We start from the raw sequence: 25546 nt of genomic DNA, 5'->3' as shown, positions 1-25546 counted from the left end.
AAAGGGACACATGATTGGAAAATATGAATAAAGGAACAATACATGCCTCTGATATAAAGATATCTGCCCAAGCTGATGATCTCATATGACATGCAGTCATCATTTTTTAGGTATGTATCCTTTGCCCAATACATAGTAATAGTACATAGTAATGTAAAAAAGTTTTATATATATGTGGAAAATGTTTTACTAAATAAGAACATAGAAATAAAAAAGAATGAAATTTGAGAGGAAAGTCTATGGAATTAGAAAATTTATTTAAAGAAAAGACCAATGTAAGTAACTCTTCTGAAAGTCTTTATCATAACAAGAAAAACCTGAAGATCTATCTATCTATCTATCTATCTATCTATCTATCTATCTATCTATCTATCTATCTATATGTTGAGTCCTAAAAAATTCCCAGATGATCTGTGCTTATTCAAGTATCATTTTCTGGCACTTCTGAAAGGGAACTGGGAGAGGTGATTGAGCAGTTAATACATCTAATGTAACTCATTTGTCTCTACTCAGCCAATCTCCCCCAAAACAACTCTTTGAAAGGGTTTCCCACAGAAGGAAAAAATTGAGGTTCACTATTCTATCACTTAGGGAATCTGTGGCTTATTCCTCCTAGGCCAGGCCTACTCTCCAGCAGTTTTTCCTTCAAGAGAATCTTCCCTAGTTCAGCTTTCTGCCGCATTAGTTTGTGGTCAGTTTTTCTACTCTCTGGGTTTCTCTAGTTATACAATCAATGATGCTTTCCTTCAGGCACTCCTCGGGCATATATTAATTACTGTCTTTCCAAATTCTACCATCTAACAACACTGACCTATCATTCCTCCAATACAATTCTCTATCTTCCTTTGCTATACTTTTATGCCAGCTGTGCCCCATGCCTGGAATGCTCTCCCTCCTCACATTTATTTTCCTTGGCTTCCTTCAAAACTCTTAAATTTCATCTTTTGCAGAGGACCTTTCTTTCTGAGATTACCTCTCATATATTCTGTATATAATTTATATAAACCTAATTATATTCATGTCTGTCTCCCGCATTAGAATGTAAATTCTTTGAGGGTTGTCTACTTTTGTCTTTCCTTTTTGTATATGTGAGATCCTAGTTCAGTGTCTGGCATGGAATTACACTCAATAAATGCCTTTTGACCACTATAATCAGTTTGCTTTCCCTTTATCACCCAGGGACTTGTGACAGCACTTGAATATTTATTTTTTTCAGAGGGGTCAGAATGCTCAACATTCTTGTAACAAAAACAATAGCAAGCACTTATGTAGTACATTAAGGCATCTTGATTACGCTCAGGGTTACAGAGGTCCAAAGTGAATTCAGGTCTTCTTGACTGCAGGTCCTGCGCTCTGTTCACTGTGCTACCTAGCGGCCTCCATCTCCTTAATTTCAGTTCCAAACACTGCCATGAACGTTACGTTTTCTGCTAAGGTATTAGTCCAAAGCGAAAGGAAACTTTCTGATCTCTCTTTCTTCTGGTCTCTCACCATTCTTTCCCGGTCTCAGAACAGATAAGGATAGAAGACGGCCGCCGGAAACTGGGATTTGACTCTTGGAAAAGGGAGGGATAGGGAAAGAAAGAGGGAGGAGCAAAAAATCCCCTGATTGATGGAGAGTTTAGATGGTGTTAATTAGCATCTCTCTCCTTACCTTTCCCTTCCTGATCCCCAATTCCACTGAGATAAGTGAAATAACTCAGTTTTGGGTTCAAAGCCAGCATAAGCGCAGCCCATAAGTCACCCCTTGGAATACGATGGCGAGGAGAAGCCATTGCTTTGCAGTCAGATTCTTGGAAAAAGAGGACCCAGAAAATATGGAAAGGGGAATTCTGGGAGTCGTAGTTCGAAGGCTTTTTGTGGTTAACCACATCCCTAATCCCTTGGGAGCTGAGTACGCGAGCCCCGTTGTGGGTCCCAAGAACGCTTTGCTCTGGACTGGCTTTTGTTGCTTTCAGGCTTGGGTCCTATATTCAAGCATCTGGTAAGTACAACTCAGGGAATCTGACTCTAGCTTTCCAAGGGCCTATTTTTCCAGCCTGACTGGGATAATCTAGAGGCTGGTGTAGATCTGCCTCGGGGTAGATGGGATCACCGTCTTTATCCCGGGAGCTAGCCAACCATTAATCTTGAACTTGGTCGGCGGTCTGGAAGAGGAGGGAGTGTGTATTAGCCCCGGAGGGGGAGGTACCGAAAGTCCAGTTAGAATTAGCTCATTGTCCAGTCGGGCTCACCCTTTGCCTCCTCTTCCCTCTGTTTACCTCACCCCCAATATTCTGTGTTGCTAACGGTTCTCCTCCCTCCTCCCCTTTCAGAGGGCGGGAATATGAGGGAGGTCGGGTCTTTGCAGCTTTGGGAAGTGGTTTTCTTGTGAGGCTGCTGATGGAATGTTAAGAACTAGCCTCGGATTTCTGGACCTCGGACAGGGACTGCGTTTGCCTTTCTCTGTACGCCCTGCTTCCGCGGCTGCCTGGCTCCTCTAAGCGTGATTGGCAGATTGATCTGAGAAAAATCTGCTTTTCTCTACCTCGGTAAATTTGTGTATTGATGTCACGAAGGGGGCACGCTGACTCAAAGAAAAACTTTCGAAGTTCAATCTGCAAGTGATGATATTTTCTCCACATATTTTTTGAGTTTAGACAATCAATGACATAGACCTTGATTTTGTGCCATTTGCTGATTGCAGAAGTGTAAATATTTACATTAAAATTTTAATTAGAATCTCTATTTGGCAGCCCTTGTGCTGAACTCTGGCACACAAAGAAAGGCAAAAACAAACAAACCAAAATAAACAAAGCCACCTCTGCTTTGAAGGATCTAAAAGTCTAAAGAATTATATCTGACAATTTTGTATGCTACTACTCTTATGGAACATTTATAAGTTCAGTACCTCTCCACAGTTTTTTGCATGATTCTAGAGTCAGGCTCTATCATTGAGACTTTAGGGATTTTTTCTGATCACTATAATCGATCTTTGCCCACAGCGGCCCTTAGAAGAACTTGAAACTGCTTAATATAAGTGAAAGGGATTGGCTCCCTGCGGGAAATGCAGATTTGAAATTCATGGGGAGAGTCTCCCATACAAAGCTCCAAACAAGGTGATGGCCACTCTCTTGAGCTCCCAGCTTCTGCCTCCATATGAATAAGACTGGGTCCTGAGAATTGATGTACCTTGGAGGAAAGATACAATCTTAGGAAGAGAGAAATCAGACCTTGAAGCTGCTCGACAGAGTTTTAGGTGGTATCAATACCCAAAAAAGTGGCTGGACCCCAAGAAACCCTAATCCAATTCCCAGAGCTTTCAGCGGCTAAGACCAGAGATTCACACAAAGAAACAGATCTTAGAACTGTTAGTGCTCTTAGAACAATTTCCGACCATCCCGCCTAGAGATATGAAGATTTGGGTAAACTCTCAGCATCCCACAAATAGCAAAGAGGTGGTGAGTCTGGTGGAGGAATTGATACAAACTGAGGAGAGAAGTGAGAACTGCAGAAAAATGATGGGAAGGGAAGAGGTTGAAATAGGCACTTGAAAAAAGGAATCCATGGAGCAAAAGGTTTTCTGAGAATTTTGGAACTCCAACATGGGATCAATGGATGACGTTATCAAGCCCATTGTCTTCTTCGGAGTCCACTGTGGGTAGTAGTATGTAGTATTTTTTCATATAGGTAAGCCTATTATCATTTGAGACTGCTTTTCTGAGTAGTTGGTTTTTATTTTGCATTCTTTGGGAGAGGGCACTTAGGGGAAGTGGAAGGAATATCTTATCCTATCTTGCTAGTGGGTTTGTGCCATTGCCCCATAAGGAAGTGACTGAAATTTAGACTTGGAAATAATATCTTATATATTTAAAATAGGAAGTGTGGTGTAGGAAGGATTGGCTTGTGATGAGAAATTTGGAACTGAGTCCTAGCTTTGACCCTTTCTAGAGGTGTGATCTTTTTTTAAAATTTTTTAAAATTAATTTTATAATTATACATTTTTGACGGTATATATGCATGAGTAATTTTTTTATAACATTATCCCTTGTATTCATTTTTCCAGATTTTTCCCTCCTTCCCTCTACTCCCTCCCCTAGATGACAGGCAATCTCATACATTTTACATGCATTACAGTATAACCTAGATATAATATACGTGTGTAAATCCAATTTTCTTGTTGCACATTAAGTATTGGATTCCAAAGGTATAAGTAACCTGGGTAGATAGACAGTAGTGCTAATATTTTACATTCAATTCCCAGTGTTCCTTCTCTGTTTCTGTTCATCATTGATCAGCTGGAAGTGAGTTGGATCTTCTTTATGTTGAAGATATCCACTTCCATCAGAATACATCCTCATACAGTATTGTTGTTGAAGTGTATAGTGATCTTCTGGTTCTGCTCATTTCACTCAGCTAGAGGTGTGATCTTGAGCAAGTAGCTTTACCTTTGGGTCCCACTTTCCTTATCTGAAAAATGAGGGGATTGGACAAGATTGTCTCTGGTATCACTTTTGACTTATATTTAATTTTTTCTATAACTTATGTCAGCCAAATTAGGACCAGAAATTTAATCTTCTGATTCTACTGTCTCTCTTCATTAAACATAGTGCTTCTCTAACATGAAGTTAAGATCATCTATTTGTGCATATTTCTTTCCCTTTGAGATTTACACATTATTTCCTTATATGTCTAATAAAAAAAAAACTCCTGTTTTTTCATAGTTTAAAGGGAACTCAGAGGTCATCTAACATACCAGCTGAATGGAAATCAGGATGGTGTAGGACTTTGGGAAAGTCACTTAACTTTTTTCTATCTGTTTCCTCAACTATAAAATGAGAGTAATAATAGTTCCTATCTCATATGATTGCTGTGAGGACAAGATGATATAATGTTTGTAGATCTCTTAGCATGGAGCCTAGTATGTAATAGTTGCTTAAATGATTACACCTTCCACATATCATGAAAATTTCACTGAAGACCTCTGTTGAGAGAGCCTTGTGGGGCAGCCTTTAATCATTAAAAGATTTTCTTTAAATTAAACCTGAATCTACCCAGCTATAAAAGGATGACTTTATATTGGGTAAGAAAAACACTAGAAAAGTGAGCATCATTTCTTTCGAAGTCCAACATCATCAGAATGGTCCTTTCTGATTTTCTGGGTTGCAGAATGGAGGGAGAAAATGAGTCCATGACCTAAAAACAAAGATGGTATTTCAGATAAAGGAAATACCAAGATATCTGGCCACATCTTCTTGGGCCACATCTACAGAATTGTGTATCTCTGACTGCCACATTTTATCAGGGACTTTTGACAAATAATAGTATACCTAGAGCAAGGTTATTAGGTGATGAAATGGGCTGGTCTATATCAACAAACATGGGTTAAAGGAGTTAGGCATGTTAGGGAGACTATGGTCAGGGATACAAAAACTGTTTTTAGTTACTTGAGGAACTATTTCTGGAGGAATTAAAAAAAAAGAAAGTACATGTAGAAAAGGCGCCAAAGTCAAGACTTTTAGCAGTAGTGTCCATGGTTCCTTTTGTGATCCTGGAAAGGAACTGGTTCATTTTTTTCCCTGACTTTCCTCTTTGTAGGGATTGCATGTTTGTGTGTGTGTATGTGTATATGTATGTGTGCAAAGTGTGCATGTGTATGCATGTGTATATAGTCTGCTTGTGCATGCATATGTATATGTGCACACATTATTGTGCATTCACATGCATGTGCATGTGCTGGGAAGTCAGTGAAGTAGTGCTGGGAGATATATAGCTTGATCCATCTGGGAACTTCAAGGTAAAATCAGTTTTTCTCATGTTTCCTTTTAACTCCTCTGCCATTAATCATCAGGACTTTAGGCTTCTGGAGGAAAAAGAAGAGAAAATGGTTCCTGAACTCCTTATTTTGAGATGCCAGATATGTTGATACATCCTTTTCTCTGAAATATCATCTTTGTTTTTAGAATATGGACTCATTTAGTCCCACCATCTTGCAATCCAGAAGGTTATATAAAGCCTTTCTGATGTTGGACTTCAAAAGAAATGATCCTAGCTAATCTAGTGCTTTTCTTCTTTTTCCCAGCTAGGATTCACTTATTTATTTATTTTTCCCCCTGAGGCTTGGGGTTAAGTGACTTGCCCAAGGTTACACAGCTAGGAAGTATTAAGTATCTTAGGTCAGATTTGAACTCAGGTCTACTGACTTCAGGGCTGGTGCTCTGTCTATTGCACCACCTATATGCCCCCATTTATTTATTAAGTCGTTCTGTTCCTTATAAGGACATTTCTGTCCTTAATGTCTGAGGGGCATAAGAGAAATATCTTTTGGTCAAAGGGGTTAACAGTCTCACTGGGAAAATGAGACTAATACTATTAAACAATTAGGAATTTACTTAATTTTTTGTAATTACCAAACTTAATTGATTACAAAAAATAAAATATTAAATGAAAGAAAGAAAAGACTAGATTGAGCAAGGAGAATGTAGGACAGTAATTCTACAACTTTAGGAAATGGCGGACTCCTTTTCTTAAAAAAAATTTTTTTAGCTACTTCTGGCCAAGTTGGGGGAGAGGAGGCACACAGCTGCTTGAGCTCCTTGTTTTCTCTCAGAATTTACTCCATGACAAGCCTCAGAATTAAAGTTTGACCGGAAAAAACAAACAAACAAATAAACAAACAACCCACAAATAATCACCAACAGAAGACATTCTTGAAATTTGCCAGAAAAGGTCTGTGTTTGCTCAGGGGAGGGGACAAACAGACTTGGTTCAGGCTGAAGACAGGAGCACAAGCAAGGCAGGCAGCTCACGCTGCTCAGACCTGAGGGGGAGGGGTGTGGTCTCTGCTGTTTCTGCAAAATGACCTTTACTCCAGTGTGGATATTCCGTCTTGGTAGCAAGCCAGGAGCTGCAGAAAAGGTGTAAACACCAGAGGTAAAGAATAAAACTGGGGAAAGCTAGAGTCTCTCGGAAGGGCCACCCCCACCCCCACCCAGAGTGACTCAGCACCTTCTTACAGCCTCAGAGCACAGACACAGCACACAGCCATCTCTGTCCTGTTAGTGCCTCGCTTCTGTCTCCAGCAGTCTGTATAGGAAGCCCAGTAATAACATCCAGCCCCATCCCCCCAACCCAGAAACAGAACAATTGTTTCTCTTGTTAATTTGTTTTCTTCAATTCCCACTCTGACAAAATGAACAAAAAATTTTAAAGGGCTCTAACCATTGACAGTTTCTGTATGGATAGAGAGCAGATTTCAAACCCTTAGGAGACTAAAAGCAGACTGTCTCCAGAGGAATCCCCTAAGGGGGATATGATCTACTCCTCAATACACAAAACTCTCATAGAGGAAATCAAAAAGGCTCTCACAAGAGAGATAGAGGAGAAATGGGAAAAGGAAAGGGAAGCTTGGCAAGAGAGTCTGGAGAAGTCATCCAGAGTGGATAAAGAGATCAAATCATTGAGAAATAAAATTAGTGAGTTGGAAAAAGAAAAGAGCTCTCTAAAAAATAAAATTGATGAAATGGAAATAAATTCCATAGAAGATAAAAACTCAATTGGACAATTACAAAAAGATATTTAAAAAAGTGAGTGAAGGAAATACATCATTGAAAATTAGACTTGAACAAGTAGAAATGAATGACTCAAGGAGAAACCAAGAAGTACTCAAGCAAAACCAGGAAAATGAAACAATTGAAAATAATGTAAAGTACCTTATTAGAAAGACAACAGACCTGGAAAACAGATCCAGGAGAGACAATTTGAGAATAATTGGACTCCCTGAAAAATGTTAGGAAAAAAAAGAGCCTAGACACCATTTTCCAGGAAATTGTCAAAGAGAACTGCCCAGACATTTTGAAAACAGAGGGTAAAATAGACATTGAAAAAAATCATCGATCACCTACTGAAAGGGACCCTAAAATCAAAACGCCAAGAAATATAGTGGCCAAGTTCAAGAACCATCAGACAAAGGACAAAATATTGGAAGCTGCTAGAAAAAAGCAATTCAGATATGGAGGAGCCACAATAAGGATAACCCAGAATCTAGCAGCATCCACATTAAAAGAATGAAGGGCCTGGAACATGATATTCCAAAAGGTAAGGAACTTGGTATGCAGCCAAGAATAACTTATCCAGCAAAAATGAGCATCATTTTCCAGGGAAGAAGATGGACATTTAACGAAATAAATGAATTCCATCTATTCTTGATGAAAAAAACAGATCTACATAAAATGTTTGATCTTCAAATATAGAACTCAAGAGGTTTCTAAAAAGGTAAAAAGAAATCTTGAGAACTATACTTCTGCCATAAAAAATATGTAAAGAACATATGTATAATTTGTCCTAGAAACTAGAGGTGGAAAGGAAATTATATCCTAAAAAAGTGTAAAGTGGTGGTACTATATCTCATGAAGAGGCAAAGGTAACTTATTAAATCTGAGAGAAAGAAAGGAGGGAGATGAGCATAGTGTGTATCAATATAGATATAGAATTAGTCATTCTAACAATAAATTTGAATGGGGTAAACTCCCCCATAAAGAGGAAGCAGTTAGCAGACTGGATTAAAAGTCAGAATCCTACTATATGTTGTTTACAGGAAACACACCTGAAACAGGGTGATACATTCAAACTAAAAGTAAAAGGGTGGAGCAGAATCTACTATGCTTCAGGCAAAGCCAAAAAAGCAGGGGTAGCCATCCTCATCTCAGATCAAGCAAAAAGAAAAACTGATCTCAGTAAAAGAGATAAGTAAGGGCATTATATCCTGCTAAAGAGTAGCATCAATAATGAAGCAGTATCAATATTAAACATATATGCACCAAGTGGTACAGCATCTAAATTCTTAAAAGAGAAATTAAGAGAGCTGCAAGAAGAAATAGACAACAAAACTATAATAGTGGGAGATCTCAACCTTGCACTCTCAGAATTAGATAAATCAAACCACAGAAATAAATAAGAAAGAAGTCAAAGAGGTAAATAGAATACTAGAAAAGTTTGATATGATAGATGTTTGGTGAAAGCTAAATGGAGACAGAAAGGAGTATACTTTCTTCTCAGCAGTTCATGGAACCTATACAAAAATTGATCATATACTAGGGCATAAAAACCTCAAAATCAAATGCAGTAAGGCAGAAATAGTAAATGCATCCTTTTCAGACCACAATGCAATCAAAATTACATTTAATAAAAAGCCAGGGGAAAATAGACCAAAAAATAATTGGAAACTAAATAATCTTATACCAAAGAATGATTGGGTAAAGCAGCAAATCATAGACATAATTAATAACTTCACCCAAGAAAATGACAATAATGAGACATCATACCAAAATGTGTGGGATACAGCCAAAGCAGTAATAAGGGGAAGTTGTATATCTCTACAAGCCTACTTGCATAAAATAGAGAAAGAGAGGGCCAACGAATTGGGCTTGCAACTAAAATTGCTAGAAAAGGAACAAATTAAAAACACCCAGACAAACACAAAACTTGAAATTCAAAAAATAAAAGGTGAGATTAATAAAATTGAAAGTAAAAAAAAACTATTGAATTAATTAATAAAACTAAAAGTTGGTTCTATGAAAAAACCAACAAAATAGATAAACCCTTAGTAAACCTGATTAAAAAAAGGAAAGAGAAAAAGCAAATTGTTAGTCTTGAAAATGAAAAGGGAGAACTCACCACTAATGAAGAGGAAATTAGAACAATAGTTAGGAGCTACTTTGCTCAACTTTATGCCAATCAATTCGATAACTTAAATGAAATGGAAGAATACTTTCAAAAATATAGCATACATTTAAAACTGTCAGTAAACATCATATGTAATGGCGATGAACTGGAACCTTTCCCAGTAAGATCAGGAGTGAAACAAGGTGGTCCACTATCACCATTACCATTCAATATTATACTAGAAATGCTAGTCTCAGCAATAAGAGCCGAGAAAGAGATTCAAGGAATTAGAGCAGGTAATGAGGAAATCAAACTATCACTCTTTGCAGATAACATGATGGTATACTTAGAGAACCCCAAAGACTCTGCTAAAAAGCTATTAGAAATAATTCAGAATTTTAGCAAAGTTGCAGGATACAAAATAAATCCACATAAATCCTCAGCATTTTTATACATTACCAACACAATCCAACAGCAAGAGATACAAAGAGAAATTCCATTCAGAATAACTGTTGATAGTACAAAATATTTGGGAATATATCTACCAAAGGAAAGTCAGGAATTATATGAGCAAAATTACAAAATACTTGCCACAAAAATAAAGTCAGATTTAAATAATTGGAAAGACATTAAGTGCTCTTGGATAGGCTGAGCGAATATAATCAAGATGACAATACTCCCTAAACTAATCTATTTATTTAGTGCTATACCAATCAGACTCCCAAGAAACTATTTTTGTGACCTAGAGAAGATAACAACAAAATTCATATGGAAGAACAAAAGGTCAAGAATTTCAAGGGAAGTAATGAAAAAAAAATCAAATGATGGTGGTCTAGCTGTACCTGATCTAGAACTATATTATAAAGTAGCAGTCACCAAAACCATTTGATATTGGATAAGAAATAGACTAGTTAATCAGTGGAATAGGTTAGGTTCACAGGACAAGATTGTGAATAAAAATAGCAATCTAGTGTATGACAAACCCAAAGATCCCAACTTCTGGGATAAGAATTCATTATTTGACAAAAACTGCTGGGAAAACTGGAAATTAGTATGGCAGAAACTAAGCATGGACCCACACTTAACACTACATACTAAGATAAGATCAAAATGGGTACATGATTAAGCATAAAGAACGACATCATAAATAAATTAGAGGAGAATAGGATAGTTTACCTCTCAGACTTGTGGAGGAGGAAGGAATTTGTGTCCAAAGGAGAACTAGAGATCATTATTGATCACAAAATAGAAAATTTTGATTACATCAAATTAAAAAGCTTTTGTACAAACAAAACTAATGCAAACAAGATTAGAAGGGAAGTAATAAATTGCGAAAACATTTTTACAGTTAAAGGTTCTGATAAAGTCCTGATCTCCAAAATATACAGAGAATTGACTTTAATTTATAAGAAATCAAGCCATTCTCCAATTGATAAATGGTCAAAGGATATGAATAGACAATTTTCAGATGATGAAATTAAAACTATTTCCGCTCGTATGAAAGTGTTCCAAATCACTATTGATCAGAGAAATGCAAATTAAGACAACTCTGAGATACCACTACACACCTGTCAGATTGGCTAAGATGACAGGAACAAATAATGATGAATGTTGGAGGGGATGTGAGAAAACTGGGACACTAGTGCATTGTTGGTGGAGTTGTGAAAGGATCCAACCATTCTGGAGAGCAATCTATGGCCAAAAAGTTATCAAACTGTGCATACCCTTTGACCCAGCAGTGCTACTACTGGGTTTATATCCCAAGGAAATACTAAAGAAGGGAAAGGGACCTGCATGTGCCAAAATGTTTGTGGCAGCCCTTTTTCTAGTGGCTAGAAACTGGAAAATGAATGGATGCCCATCAATTGGAGAATGGTTGGATAAATTATGGTATATGTATATTATGGAATATTATTGTTCTGTAAGAAATGACCAGCAGGAGGAATACAGAGAGGCTTGGAGAGATTTATATCAACTGATGCTGAGTGAAATGAGCAGAACTAGGAGATCATTATACACTTCAACAACAATACTATATGAGGATGTATTCTGATGGAACTGGGTATCTTCAACATAGAGAAGAACTAATCCAATTCCAATTGATCAATGATGGACAGAATCAGCTACACCCAGAGAAGGAACACTGGGAAATGAGTATAAACTGTTAGCATTCTTTGTTTATCTCCCCAGATTATTTTTACTTTCCGAATCCAATTCTTCCTTTGCAACAATAACAACAACAACAAAATTCGAACCTGGACCTATATATTGTACCCAGGATATACTGTAACATATTTAATATGTATGGGAATGCCTATCATCTAGGGGAGGGGGTGGAGGAAAGGAGGGGAAAAATTTGGAACAGGAAGGAGTACAAGGGATAATGTTGTAAAAAAAAAATGACCTATGCGTATGTACTGTCAAAAATATTATTATTATAAAATTAATAAAAAAAATTTAAAAAATTAACAGAAATTTTATAGCAAAATATTTTTAAATGACTAAATTCTAACTACTAATGGAATCTGATTGTAAAAGTTAGGATTTCACCCACAAAAACAGACATATAGTAAATACATAATAGAATTCAATTTGAAAGCTCCCAGAAAGCGTAGATATCCTGTTCAAATCCATCACCTATGCTCCCTTCTCCAGAATGTAGGGAGGATGGTTGTGAATGGATCAGAGTGGGTTTCACATTTCAGGAGTCTGTGACATTCGAGGATGTGGCTGTGGATTTTACTCAGGAAGAGTGGGGGGAATTAGAATCAGATCAGAGGGACCTATACTTGGCTGTCATTCTAGAGAACTACCGTTACCTAGTTTTTTCTGGGTGAGTATAGCTTTATTTTTTGACTAAAGATTTTCTCCTTGGAATGTCTTTATTTTCTTTTTTCTTACAAGAGATGAAGTGATTAGTTAAAAGCTTTCAGGGGGTGCAGCAGATAGAGAAGATGTCTAATACCTTTACAACCAAGAGAAAGACTATTTCTCTTCTTTATTCCCTAATGGGGGCTGTATTTAATATAATTGAATTCCCTAAAAGGGCTTTGTTTAATATAACCGAAAATTGGGAGATTCATTATGTTGTCTCTTAAGCTTAATCTAAGACATCATCCTCCCGGGTAATATCTTCCCAAAATAAGTATTCTTCTAGTGTAAGTTGTAGAGCAAATTTCTACAAATATTAGAAGCAGCTTCCATCTTCTTAACAGGAAATGGAACTTAGAAATTCACACAAACTTTATGACTCATTCCTCTTCACTTTATTGGAATGTTACATTGAACTCTCCTACTTCAAGGTTCTCCTTTTGTGTTTTCAAGAGTTTGAACTAGAAGTTGAATTTTGAAATGCCAAAGATCCATTTTTCCATTTTTTTTCCTCACATGAGCAGGACTTCCAGTTTCTAAACTAGAATTAATTTCCCATATGGATTTAGGGGAAGAACCAGGAATTCTGGAAAGAGAAGTCTAAAAAGGTACTTGTTAAGGTTAAAAAGTGAATGAATAAAACTATGCAGAGGGCAATAATTGCAAGCAAAAACATCATATGATCCTGTTTAATTTTGAATCAGAACATCTCCTCAAAGACTGTCAGACTTGGGGGAAGAGGATAAAGTAATAACACACCTGTCCTGATGCTTTCACCAAATGAGATACATTCCTTTTCTTTATATCTAAGCTGTGTACCTTTAATCTGAATACTATCTCTTACCCTTCCTATGCTTTTAAATATTTTAATAGATTTACAGTGAGGATGTTAGAAATCATCTAGTTCATACTTTTTATCCATGTTATCATCTATTTCTAGTTATTTTGCTTTCTGGTTTGAGATTGTGGTATGAATTATTATTTTTTTTTAATTTAAGACTTTTTATTTGTGATATCAGGATCACTCACTACATCATTTAGAATGAGGTCTTTCTGAGTTTAAGGAGTTTAAAAAGTGAGAAGAATTTATCAGTTTCTTCAGCCCATTTCAATTTCTTTAAATGGAAGTATCTCCAAATGAGTGATAATGTGGTAGTCCAGTATCTACTAGGGAAAAGAAAAAGGAAGAACCATAAATACAAAAATTATTAAAGGGTAATACTTTACACTCAGCAGAAATGGAACTGTGATGATCTGAGCCTCTGAATCTGCATCGAGATTCGGCTAATAATATGACCTTCCCTAAGATTAGGGCAGCTCCCTAATTCAAACCAGGAAACTTCAAGATAGATAGTAAAATAATGCGGAAAGGACTTTACAATAACCACTGCATCTTTATATTATGAGCACCAAACAATTTTAGTAATTAACTTTATAAAAGAAAGTTTAGTAACATTATAAACATGAATAGCAATTGCTACGGCATCTTTGAAATCTTTCTCTTTTGTATAAGCAAAGTCCCATCTGTGACATTAATAGATATTGCCTCCTTTTCAGGGATTTCAAGATGGTGATTGATGTGGGACTGATTGTTAGCTGCTGCTTCTTCTATGTTTGAGATCTTTGAGCATAGTCATTGGTAGAAAATAATAAGACTATGCAATTAGAATGTTTATATTTGCCCTCAAGATTAGATATCAAAGGGAGTAACTCTTTGAGAGTAGGGATTCCCACTACCTAGCATAATGCCTGGCTTCTAATAGACACTAAATAAACACTTGTTGATTGATTAATGTGCTATGAGGCCATTTGAATCCGCATAATTTCTATGCAATTATTATTGTGAAAAGATAAGGAGATCTCAACTTATTTTAGGGGTAAAAGACAGAAAGAAATAGACAATGTACTAGCTAGTTGATATGGCCATGAATCAGGGAATTCTGTATTTTAAATTGATTAGTAACAGCCCTGAGTAATTCTCTCAAGTGAGGAAATCAAAGGTCCTTTGTTAAAGGTGCTTCAAGTTTTTCCTTTAGAATTACAAATATGAAAACTGTTTTAAATTCCAAAGAAAGAATTTTAAAATATTTAATATCCTAAATACTTAAATCTCAAAAAGACTTTAAATGTTAATAAAATATTTGTACATATGTATATACTATATGGAAAGCTATATTCATTCATATTTTCTAAAGTAAAAGAAAAGATTAATACTTATAGTTACAAAATTCTAAGAGTCAAGAAAGATCATAGAAATTACAAACAAGACACTATAAATTATATTGTAGCAGTTACAATTTATAAACTTTACAACAATGTCTAAATAAATAATCATTTTTATGTGAGCTCCCTGTACATTCTTTGTGTTATAGTTAGTTTTCTCTAATAGCTAAGCTGTTATTTCCATTTTTTGAAGTAACTCAGAAATGTGATTTCTCACTAAATTTTTTTGATATTTTGAAAATGACAATTTGAAGCTTTCTTTCATTATTAAATATTTTGCTATTTATGCTTTTAAGTTGTTAATCTGCCTTTTTTGAAGTTAACTCCTGAAGTTTTTTGGTGGCCACGAATTTAAGATTGCTATATATTGATTAAAGTTCTTTTTAACTTTATGTAATAATGTCCTGGTCTGTCTTTCTTGAGGTTTTCCAATCTGAATTATCTATTATCTATTTCATCTGTTGGTACTGCTATTCCTGCCTTAAATATATATATATTTTTATCTTGAAATATTTTAAACTTATCTCTTAATTTTAAAACTATATATGTGTATTTATATGCACTAAATTATTTCCTCTAAGCAGAATAGGAGTTTTAAAATCTGTTCATTAAGTCTACTTTTTGTCATGAAAACTCAGACCATTTACATTTAGTACATTAACTAAACATTAAGTTTTCCATGTTCTCTGCTTTTCCTTTCCCTCATTCATATTAAATTCTCTTCCCTTAAATCAAGTTATTCTTCAACTTTTCCTCAAGGTCTCCTAAATTTTTTCTCAGATTTAATCTTTGGTCTTCTTCACAAGTCTAAAATCCACAAAATTATTTTCACAATTTTCTTTATTCATCTCAAGTTCTTTCTTCTTCTGCTCCTAATATCACAACTTTCTACCACAAAAGTTGAAAGGAAAAAGGAGAAAAAATAATGCTGGATTAGGCATTTGAAAACCCAAGATCTATTTTTGATTGTGCCACTTGATAATTACATGACCATGAACAAGTTCTTTATTGCATGTTAAAGCTTATTTTTCTTATTAGCAGAAGTCCTTATTTCACAGTTCTGTTATGAGATTAAAACGAAATACTAAATATGAAGTCCTATAGAAGCTTAAGAATTCTGCAAATTCAGGGAGTAGTCATATTTGTTTAGCCTTTGCATTTTGAAGCAAATTCTCCTTGATTTAAAGGATAGAATAGAGGACTTACTATTCAATAGTACTTTTTCACAGTATAAAAGGACACAAGATTTTTACATTTTTTATTTCTTTCAGATTCAAACACTGGGACTAAAAGCAAAGAGTCAATTTCTAATCAAGCCATTTATATTGAAGACTCATTTGGGAAAGACTTAAAATGTTTGGGCTTAAGGATTCTCAAGGACAAAATTGGGGATATAATGTCAAGACAGAGAAACAGCAGCAAAATTGGGACAGACATTCAGAGGAAGTAACAGACCCCAACAGAAAACCTTCTGATTTATTAAGAAGCCATCGATATAATAAATTTGAGAGAAATTCTAACCTTGGGTCAATTCCTGTTCTACAAAGAACAGAATCTTTGGAAAAGAGACTCCATAAATTTGAAACTTATGATATGGTCTGCAGTGAGTTTTCAGATTGCTTAAATGTAATACAATCCCCTCAGGGAAGAAACCTTGCAAAAATAATGAATGTGTGGAGGCTTCTAGTCATTGCTCAAATTTAATGCAATATCATGGTTTACATAATGGGGAAAAAGCATATAAATGTAATGAATCTGGGAACATCTTTAGTGAAAACACACATATTACTCAACATCAGGGAATTCTCACTGAAGAAAAATGCTATAAATGTAAGGAATGTGGCAAAGCCTTTAGCAGGAACACATTCCTTATTCAACATCAAAGTATTCATGCTGGGGAGAAACACTATAAGTGTAATGAATGCAGCAAAGCCTTCAGTCAAAGAACACATCTTGTTCAGCATCAGAGAAACCACACTGGAAAAAAAACTTATGATTGTAATGAATGTGGGAAAGCCTTTAGAGATACCTCATCTCTTATTATACATCCAATCATCCATACTGGAGAAAAAATACATGAATGCCTTGAATGTGGAAAGGCTTTCAGTCACAGCTCAACACTTACTCAGCATCAGAGAATTCATTCTAGAGAGAAACCCTATGAGAGTAAAACATGTGCGAAAGCCTTTAGTCATAGTTCATCCCTTAGCCAACATCAGAGAATCCACACTGGAGAGAAGCCTTTTGAGTGCAATGAATGTGGAAAAGCCTTCAGTAATAGCTCATCTTTTATTAAACATCAGAGAATTCATACAGGGGAGAAACGCTATAAATGCAGTGAATATGGAAAAGCCTTCAGCCAGAGCACACATGTTATTCAGAATCAAAGAATCCACACTGGAGAGAAACCTTATAAATGTAATCAGTGTGGAAAAACCTTTAGTGAAAACTCATCTCTTACTTGACATCAGGTAATCCATTCTGGAGAAAAAACACATGAATGCACTGAATATGGAAAAACTTTCCGGCATAGTTCATCTCTTAATCAGCATCAGAGAATCCATACTGGAGAGAAACCCTATGAGTGTAGTACATGTCAGAAAACACTCAGTTGAAGATCATCACTTTGTAAACATAAGAAACTTCCTATTGAGGAAAAGTTATATAAATAAAATATGAGAGTTTATCCTTAAACACCTAAGAATTCATATTGAAATTGAAGTTTACAAATGTTTGCTACATTTATTTATAAAGCACTTATTTTTAAAAGTTACTTTATTATGTTAATCATCTGTATTTTCATAAGTATGTTTCAATTACTAATACAGATCATGACTCCTTTATATCTTACTAGAGAGTTTGACTATAGACTTTATTGTATTTAATGGTCTGGCAAGGCAAGTCTCCCCCTTACCAATTAGACTTTTTTCCATAAAGGCATCTCATCATATTTTTGCCAGTTTATTTTTTCATATAAATTTGTCATGTTATTTAATTCTGTAAAAGAACCCTGTGGTATTTTAGTTGGTACTATATCAAATGTAATACTTAATCTAACTTAAAAATTAAATATTGAACTTTTTATTATATTTATTTAGCAGATTCCTGTGGAGAAGTGTTCCCTCTATTATTAACTTATTTTAGCTCAGCCACAACATTTTGCAATTTTTTAAAAAAGTGTTTGTCTTAGATATTACCCAAGTATTTGATTTTTTCATTAATGTCAATTGTTTTAACATTTAAAAATTGATTTGTTATTTTTACTACCAGTATAAATGAATATAGTCATTTTTGACATGTTTAGTTTTCAACCTAAATGAAATCTTCACAATTTTTATTGAGAATTTGAATTCTCTATAGATATGTGTTTTAACCTTTTCATTATAAACATTTATCCTTTTAATTTCTTATTTTTAATGTAATTTCAAGCACTTCTAAAACCATGTCAAATAGAAGTGATAAAAAAGGAGATTCTTGTTTCATCTTTTTTTTTCCTCAGTGAGAAAACTTATATTTCTCTTTTGCACTTATGTTTGGTTTTTAGGTGCTATATTTTAACAAAAGAGGGTGGTTTTGTTGTTGTTGTTTTTGGTATTGGATTCTAGTTATGGGGCCTTATGTGTGAAGTAATATTTAAGCATGAATACTTGAGAGTTAAGAGTTGACTGTCTTGTAGCAAATAAAGGAAGAATACTCCTCAGATAAAAATAGAAGTGACAGAATCTTTCATTGGGATCAAAATAGATAGGGGAGATCAGCCATTTCCCTCTCATTATTGCCCCTCATATAGGCTGTGCAGTTAGATAGCCTTGATGCATTTCCCTGCTCCCACCCCAAAAGACTACCTTATCTACATGATAGGAACAATTAAAATTATATAAAGCACTTTCTAAATGATAAAGCTGTAATTTAAAATGCTAAATTTTGAATAAAATTCTTCTGAAAGTATTTTTAATGAATTTTATATTAATTTGTATTATATTTTTTATGTTTTAAAGCTTTTTAATTTCAAAACACATGCATGGATAATTATTCAACATTAACCCTTGCAAAACCTTGTGTTCCAATTTCACCGCCTCCCCTTACTTCTCCTCTAGATGGCAAATAGTCCAATATATGTCAAACATGATAGAAATATATATTAAATCCACTATATGCATACATATTTATACAATTATCTTGCTGCACAAGAAAAATCAAATCAAACAGGAAAAAATGAGAAAAAATAAAATGCAAGATAACAACAACAAAAAGAGTGAAAATGCTATATTGTGATCCACATTCAGTTCCCACAGTCCTCTCTCTGTGTGTAGATGGTTCTCTTCATCACAAGACCATTAGAACTGGTTTCAATCATTTTATTGATGAAAAGAGCCATGTCCATCAGAATCGATCATCATATAATCTTATTGTTCCCATGTACAATGATCTCCTAGTTCTGCTCACTTCATTTAGCATCAGTTTATGTAAGTCTCTTCAGGCATCTCTGAATCATCCTGCTAATTGTTTCTTCTAGAATAATAATATTCCATAACATTCATATATCATAATTTATTCAGCCATTCTCCAACTAATGGGCATCCACTCAGTTTCCAGCTTCTTGCCACTGTAAAGAGGGCTGCCACAAACATTTTTGCACATACAGGTCCCTTTCCCGCCTTTAAGATCTCTTTGGGATATAAGCCCAGTAGAAACACTGCTGGGTCAAAGAGTATGCACAGTTTAATAACACTTTAGACATAGTGTTAACTTTTTTTTTAGAAAATCATTTAAGGTTTCTACTTAAGTCTTATTTCATGAGATTGTCAGTCAATAAACATTTATTAAGCAACTACTATATGCCAATAACTATGCTAAGCTCTAATTAAACTCTAGTTGGGTTCTATTGCTGCAGAAATTTCAAGAACTACTGATGAAGACACACACAATGCAAACACAGGAGCAAGCTTTATATTGCTAGTTAAGCTTCTTACCCTTTCCTTCAGATCAGATTGGTCATATTTACAGAGTTAGCTACAATTGGTGGGATTTACAATCTGAATTACAATTAGGTCAGATTTACAGAGTTACAACTGGTTGATTTAGAATCTTCTTTATTCACCTATTCCATATGTCTAAAGGCTTGTAATCTGTCATTGATCCTAGCTGATTTGGGCTGGTTTAAGCCTGGACCCCTTTGTAGAAACCTTTGTTGTTTAGCCAGTTCCTTAACTCACACAGTGATTGGTTGGAGATATCTTAATAAGATATTTAAGCTCCACCCTTGAATTTACTCTCCATGCAATTAGTTACAAAATCTGCCAGTTCATAGCTAATTGGATGGTTGGGTTTTGTCCTTTAATTGTTCTTTATTCTTGAAGAGGATCAAAATGATATCATTATGTTAGAATCAAATTACAGTGTCTGACTGTGGCTGATCAGACATTACGAGCTCAGACTGCTTTGCCATAGATCAGACACAAATAGTACCCATGAATATTTAAGGTGGCTTCTCTAACTCCACATCTTGTGTTTCTTCGGAACTAATTCAAATCTGCTTTGCTCATAGAGCACAGCACCTTCTCTGATAAGGGCATACCATTCTGGGCAGTGCTGTGCCAATGTTTTCTATGTCATACAATCAATTCTAAAGTTCTTAAGAAATACCTTGAGAGTGTCCTTATATTGCTTTTATGACCATCTTGTGAGCCCTTGTCCTCTGTGAGTTCTCCATTATTTTTTTTTTCTTTTTACAAGCATACATTTGGCATTCTAACAATGTGGCCAGCCCAATGGAATTGTGCTCTGTGCAGTAAAATTGGAATGCTTGGCAGTTTAGTTCGAGAAAAGACCTGGTATCTTATCCTGTCAGGTGATCTTAGAATCTTCCTAAGACAATTCAAATGGAAGCAATTCAGTTTCCTGATGTGGTGTATGCTGTCCAGCTCTTGTAAGCTTACAATAACTGTAGACCTTCAGTTTGGTAGTCAGTCTAATACCTCTCCTACCTCACTACTGTCCAGGGATGTTCACATTGATAATGAGATTGAAACACACATTGCCAGAGCTAGCTCAGTGTTTGGGAGTCTCCAAAGGAAAGTGAATTTATCCACAGCATTCAAAACTTCACCATTTGCTGTAACCAATGGTTCTACATATTGATGGTGTGATGTTTTCTGGATGGAGGACCTCTATTTTCTTAGTTTTGTTAAGCTAAAAGTAGCACAAGCAGCAGAAAATTGACCCATACTTTGTTGCATTTTAGCTTTGGAGACTGCATTGAGTGCACAATTTATTTGCAAACAATAGCAAGAGTAACAAAAGTCTCTTACCTGTGGCTCCAAGGAGCTATAGTGTGCACAGCAGCTTGTAGCACAATAGACAACAGTCAGAAAGACCTGAATTCAAATATTACCTCAAGACAGTTCCTAGCTGTATTATCACCATGATGTTAACTCAAGCTTGGATACTATGTCCCTAAATCTATTCTCACCCTCTGATTGGATGGCTGGAAAGTGGAGTATTAAACTCCTTCCAAAGTCTTCCTTTTCTTTTCCAGTTTTATTATATTTTATTCCCTTCTTGTACCCAAGTATGTAGCCAAATAGGGCTTCTTGTTGTACATACATAACACAATTCTCTTGCTTTTTGTGTCTAAGAGAGCAAGAAGTACTGAAAAAATTACTTCCTGAGGCAAGCAGGGAAGGGTATTGATGGGGATCAATTTAACTTTATAGTCCCACCCTCTGGGGAGGTCATGGGTAGGCCCACTTTGCTTGCTGTGTCCAGCCAGAAATCCAAATTATGTCAGACCCCTGAGGTTAAATTTCCCCTATAAAATCTGTCCATGGTTCATGCCAACTTCGCTGAATTTCTTTCTGGGATTATAGCCCATCACAGTGTGGGTTTCTTTTCTCTCTCTCTCTCTCTCTTCCCCTATGCCACATGGTGTTTTTCCTCTCATCTCCTCCACCATGCCTAATGATGTCTTTCTCCTTGTAATAATTAACTCTTTTAGGGTGCTAGACTCCTCTATGGATTTAGCCTGTCACTTAAGGGGATATTCCCACCTTATGGAGTATACTTTTCTTTCTCCTGGTTAATTGTGAATTCCAGTAGGGAATTTGTCCTTTCCATTGTTAATTGTTAAAACCTCTTTTTTACTACTATATGCTCTTCCAATTCTATTTTATTTTTACCACTCCTGGTATCTATTGTATCTCTTCATTTTGTCTGTAACTTTTTCTCCTAAATAAACCTATTTTTGGCCAAAGAGACAAAGAGAATATCCAATGTGAATTCTTTACATATCTAAACCAATATCTGGTGCTTAACCTCAAATACTATATTTAGAAGTAGGTATTGCTACCATGAAAACATCATTTGGTGGTGACATTGCTTTCCTAAAACATATCACCTTCTTACAATGTACTCTCTTCTCACCTTCACCTCTTGTTCAGTTTAAAATTCAATTCAAATGCTTCCTTCTACATAACACTTTCCTAGTCTTCCAACTGTGCTGCCTCCCCATCCTCACAAAAATCCTTTTATTTAGTATATTCTCACTTATGTGCACATCTCAATCAAATGAGGTTAGGACAACACCTCAAATTATAGCATTGTGACAGGTTAAGCAGCTAGGTAGACTCTGCCAAAGCCCTTCCACTCACATCCCTGATCCACTGATTATAGTCAGGAAATAGGAATACTTCTTGCTCCCTGGTGCTACTTCAAAACTCTTCTCTAACCATCATCACTAAGCAACCTCTCCTTTGAGTTTGAGCCAGTATCATATTTATCACATAGTCCCAGTTATAGTAATTTATTTATTAATCTCAAGGACATTTTGTCTTTTTTCTCAGTGAATTTAGTATCTGGTCCACCCCAACTCTTCCTTCATTCATCAAAAAGACTTCAATATACATTTTAATGTTCATTCAAATACTCAAAGTTCCCAGTTCCTCAATTTGCTCATTTCCTATGCCCTAAACTACTATACCACAACGATACATAAGAATTAATATATGCTCCCTTTCGTTATCACCCCTATATGTTCACCTTCTATGTTAATGACTTTTAATTTCTTTCAATCCTCACTTTTTTAGAAAAAAATATCTCCCTATGCCTCATTCTTTGTCCTAATCATGATTTCTAATCCTTCCATCCCTCAGTAGTACAATCCATCGCTCAACCTTCTTTGTCTACACTTTCCTTCATTTCCAACCTTGATCTCTTGGTGAGTCAATTAAACTCTATAGGATCCTCTATTCTTCCCACCCCCACCCCCACCCCCCGTGCCAGTGCCAATCATAGCATATCCCACAATAATCCATGATTACTCCTTCGTTCCTAATCATGTGCTCCTGAATGGAAGTAGAGGAAATCATATAAACACTGCTGATTGGGCTTATTATAATTTTATGCTAACTCATCAAAATTGGCAGAAAGGCAATCCTACATTTTCTTCTTATTACTTTTATCATTCATCAAAGCAATTATTCCAAACCTTTTCTTCTCTCCCCATGCTTCCTTCCCTAACTCTCTTTGCTGAGGACTTCAATTCATACTTCATAAATAAATTAAGACCATTTGTTGAGAACTTTCTTTTCTCTCCTTCTCACATGCTTCTGACATCAAGCCATATTACTGTCTCCATTACTTCGACCTCTGATCATATGCTGGCTTTACTTCTGGCAAAGCTAAGCCCTCTACACAGATTTTGATCCTTCTTGTCTTCTGTAGTAGATTTCCCTAACCTTTCTCTAAGCTTCAATCCTTCAGACCACATATCCTGATCCTTTCTCTGCCACCTACAAACATATACATCTCCCTCATGCTTAAATAACAATAGCAATGACACTCACTAGATTTTACCAAGTCTATCAATTATCTTCCTCTCAGCTAGACTCCTTGATAAAGCATGAACTTCCTTTGTTCTTCTTCTCTTCTGAATCCAATACATCTAGCCTCTGATTTTATCATTTAAATACAATTATTTCCCCAAAGTCATAATTGATTTTTTGTCACATCCAGTGGCTTGTTCTTAATCTTGATCTTTCATCTCTCTGAAGCATGTGATATTGCTGGCCATCTCCTTCTGAATACTTACCTGTGTGACTAGTGCTCAGCCTCTTTTTTTGGATTGTCATCTAACTCATGGTCATTGATCATAGGTGTCTCTCAAGACAATGTCCTGGGCTCATTTTTATTTACCCTTTATACTACTTTGCTTGGTTATTTCAACAACTCCCATGACTGCAATTATCATGTCTATGCAGATAATTCTTAGGTCATTATATCATAGTAGCACTTATTATATATCATACTGACAGCTAGGAAGTTCATTGGATTGAGCACTAAGCCTGGAATTAGGAAAATGAGTTCAAATACAGCCTCAGAAAATGTGATTCTGGCCAAGTCACTTAATTCTGTTTGTCTCAGTTTCTTCATCTGTAAAATGAACTGGAGAAGCAAATGGCAAACCACTCTAGTATTTTTGGCAAGAAAATCCTAAATCATGTCACAAAGAATCAGACATGATTGAAATAACTCAAAACCCACAAATATGTCTACACTTAGTGCTTTGCAATTATCTCATCCCTAGTTGATATGGGAGCTGATCTAATCACTTCTTACATGAAAATGTATTTAGCATATCTTTCCTTCTTGTCATTCTTTTCTGTTTTTATCTAGTCCCAGAAAGAAAGGAGGAAGTAAAAAAAAAAAAAAGTATTTATTAAGTACTCACTATGTGCCAGGCACTTTGCTAAGGACTTCACAATATTCTGTATCTGAAAAATGCTTAAAAAAAGTAAGACACTTTGAGCCAGAATGGTTATAATCATGGAATCATGGGGTCAGATTTCTTTTGTACATCTCCAAAGGCCACTTTATTACCCTCATTTGCAGCTGATAACAGTTTTGCCATCATCAAAAGATTGGCTTGGCAGCTTCCAGTAGAGGATTGGACTGGGGAAAGATTTGAGGCAGGGACAACCAATCAGAAGACTTTTACCTTAGTTCAGGGCAAGAGGTGATGGGGGCCTAAACTACGCTATGAATGTGTAAGTGAATGTGTAAGTAAGTAAAGAAGTTGACATACAAGAGATATTGTGGAGATAAAATTGACAAAATTTGACATTGAATTGGATATATGAGTAATCAAGAATGAGGAATTTGAAATTGCAGGACTAGCTTGAAAAGTTTAGTATTTAGGGTACTCCTTATGGTCAACCAAGCCTAACCTTCTTTCCACTCCATAAACAATAAAACCAATGACAACCGTGCTGCTGCTGCTGTTAACATTTATGCAGTAATTATATGTGCCAGCTACTGTGCTAGGTATAGTAAATATTGTCAGTCATGTTGCTACCTGTTTGAGGATAACCTCCGATATACTGATAATTTCTAGAGAGTTGCTTTTGTGGAGAAGAATGAGTAAGAATCATTCAGAATTAGAAAACAAAAATGGATTATAATCTTCATTGGTATAGGGAATATCCACATTGGAAGATCAGGAATTCATGGAAATACCCAAATGTGAAATACTTTATTATTTAAATTCTGATTGCCCTACTATATGAGAAGCAGAGAATGATCATCCTAGGATGACCAATGGTAATTAGTCCTAAGAGGGAGGAAAGCAGAAATAGGAAGAATAAGAGCAATAATGATGCCCTCAGGTACCCAATTCTAGGCTGTCATTCTAGATCCCTTTTCTTATCCTATAAGGACAAAGTGCAAAGGAGTTAGAGGTAGCCAGATGATTATTCATGTTCCTCTTAATAAATCTTTAGAGAGTATTTTTCCTAATATCATCAAAGCATTTTCT

The 25546-nt window shown here is 35.6% G+C and overlaps 1 long non-coding RNA gene across 2 annotated transcripts; it reads left to right on the top strand.

Annotated features, from left to right (window-relative positions):
- Window positions 1-1609: 1609 nt before the first annotated feature.
- LOC141554573 (uncharacterized) lies at window positions 1610-17836 on the top strand. Of its 2 annotated transcripts, none has more exons than XR_012485897.1 (3): window positions 1610-1984; window positions 2985-3669; window positions 16008-17836. It is a non-coding gene; the product is annotated as an uncharacterized LOC141554573 (long non-coding RNA). The 2 variants fall into 2 exon arrangements; XR_012485896.1 differs by having other exon boundaries at window positions 2985-8076.
- Window positions 17837-25546: the final 7710 nt, after the last annotated feature.

The sequence above is a fragment of the Sminthopsis crassicaudata genome, chromosome 2, assembly GCF_048593235.1.
Source record: "Sminthopsis crassicaudata isolate SCR6 chromosome 2, ASM4859323v1, whole genome shotgun sequence".
NCBI classification, from domain to species: Eukaryota; Metazoa; Chordata; class Mammalia; order Dasyuromorphia; family Dasyuridae; genus Sminthopsis; species Sminthopsis crassicaudata.
Note: the sequence above shows the minus strand (reverse complement) of the source record. Positions and strands in the feature narration are given on the sequence as shown.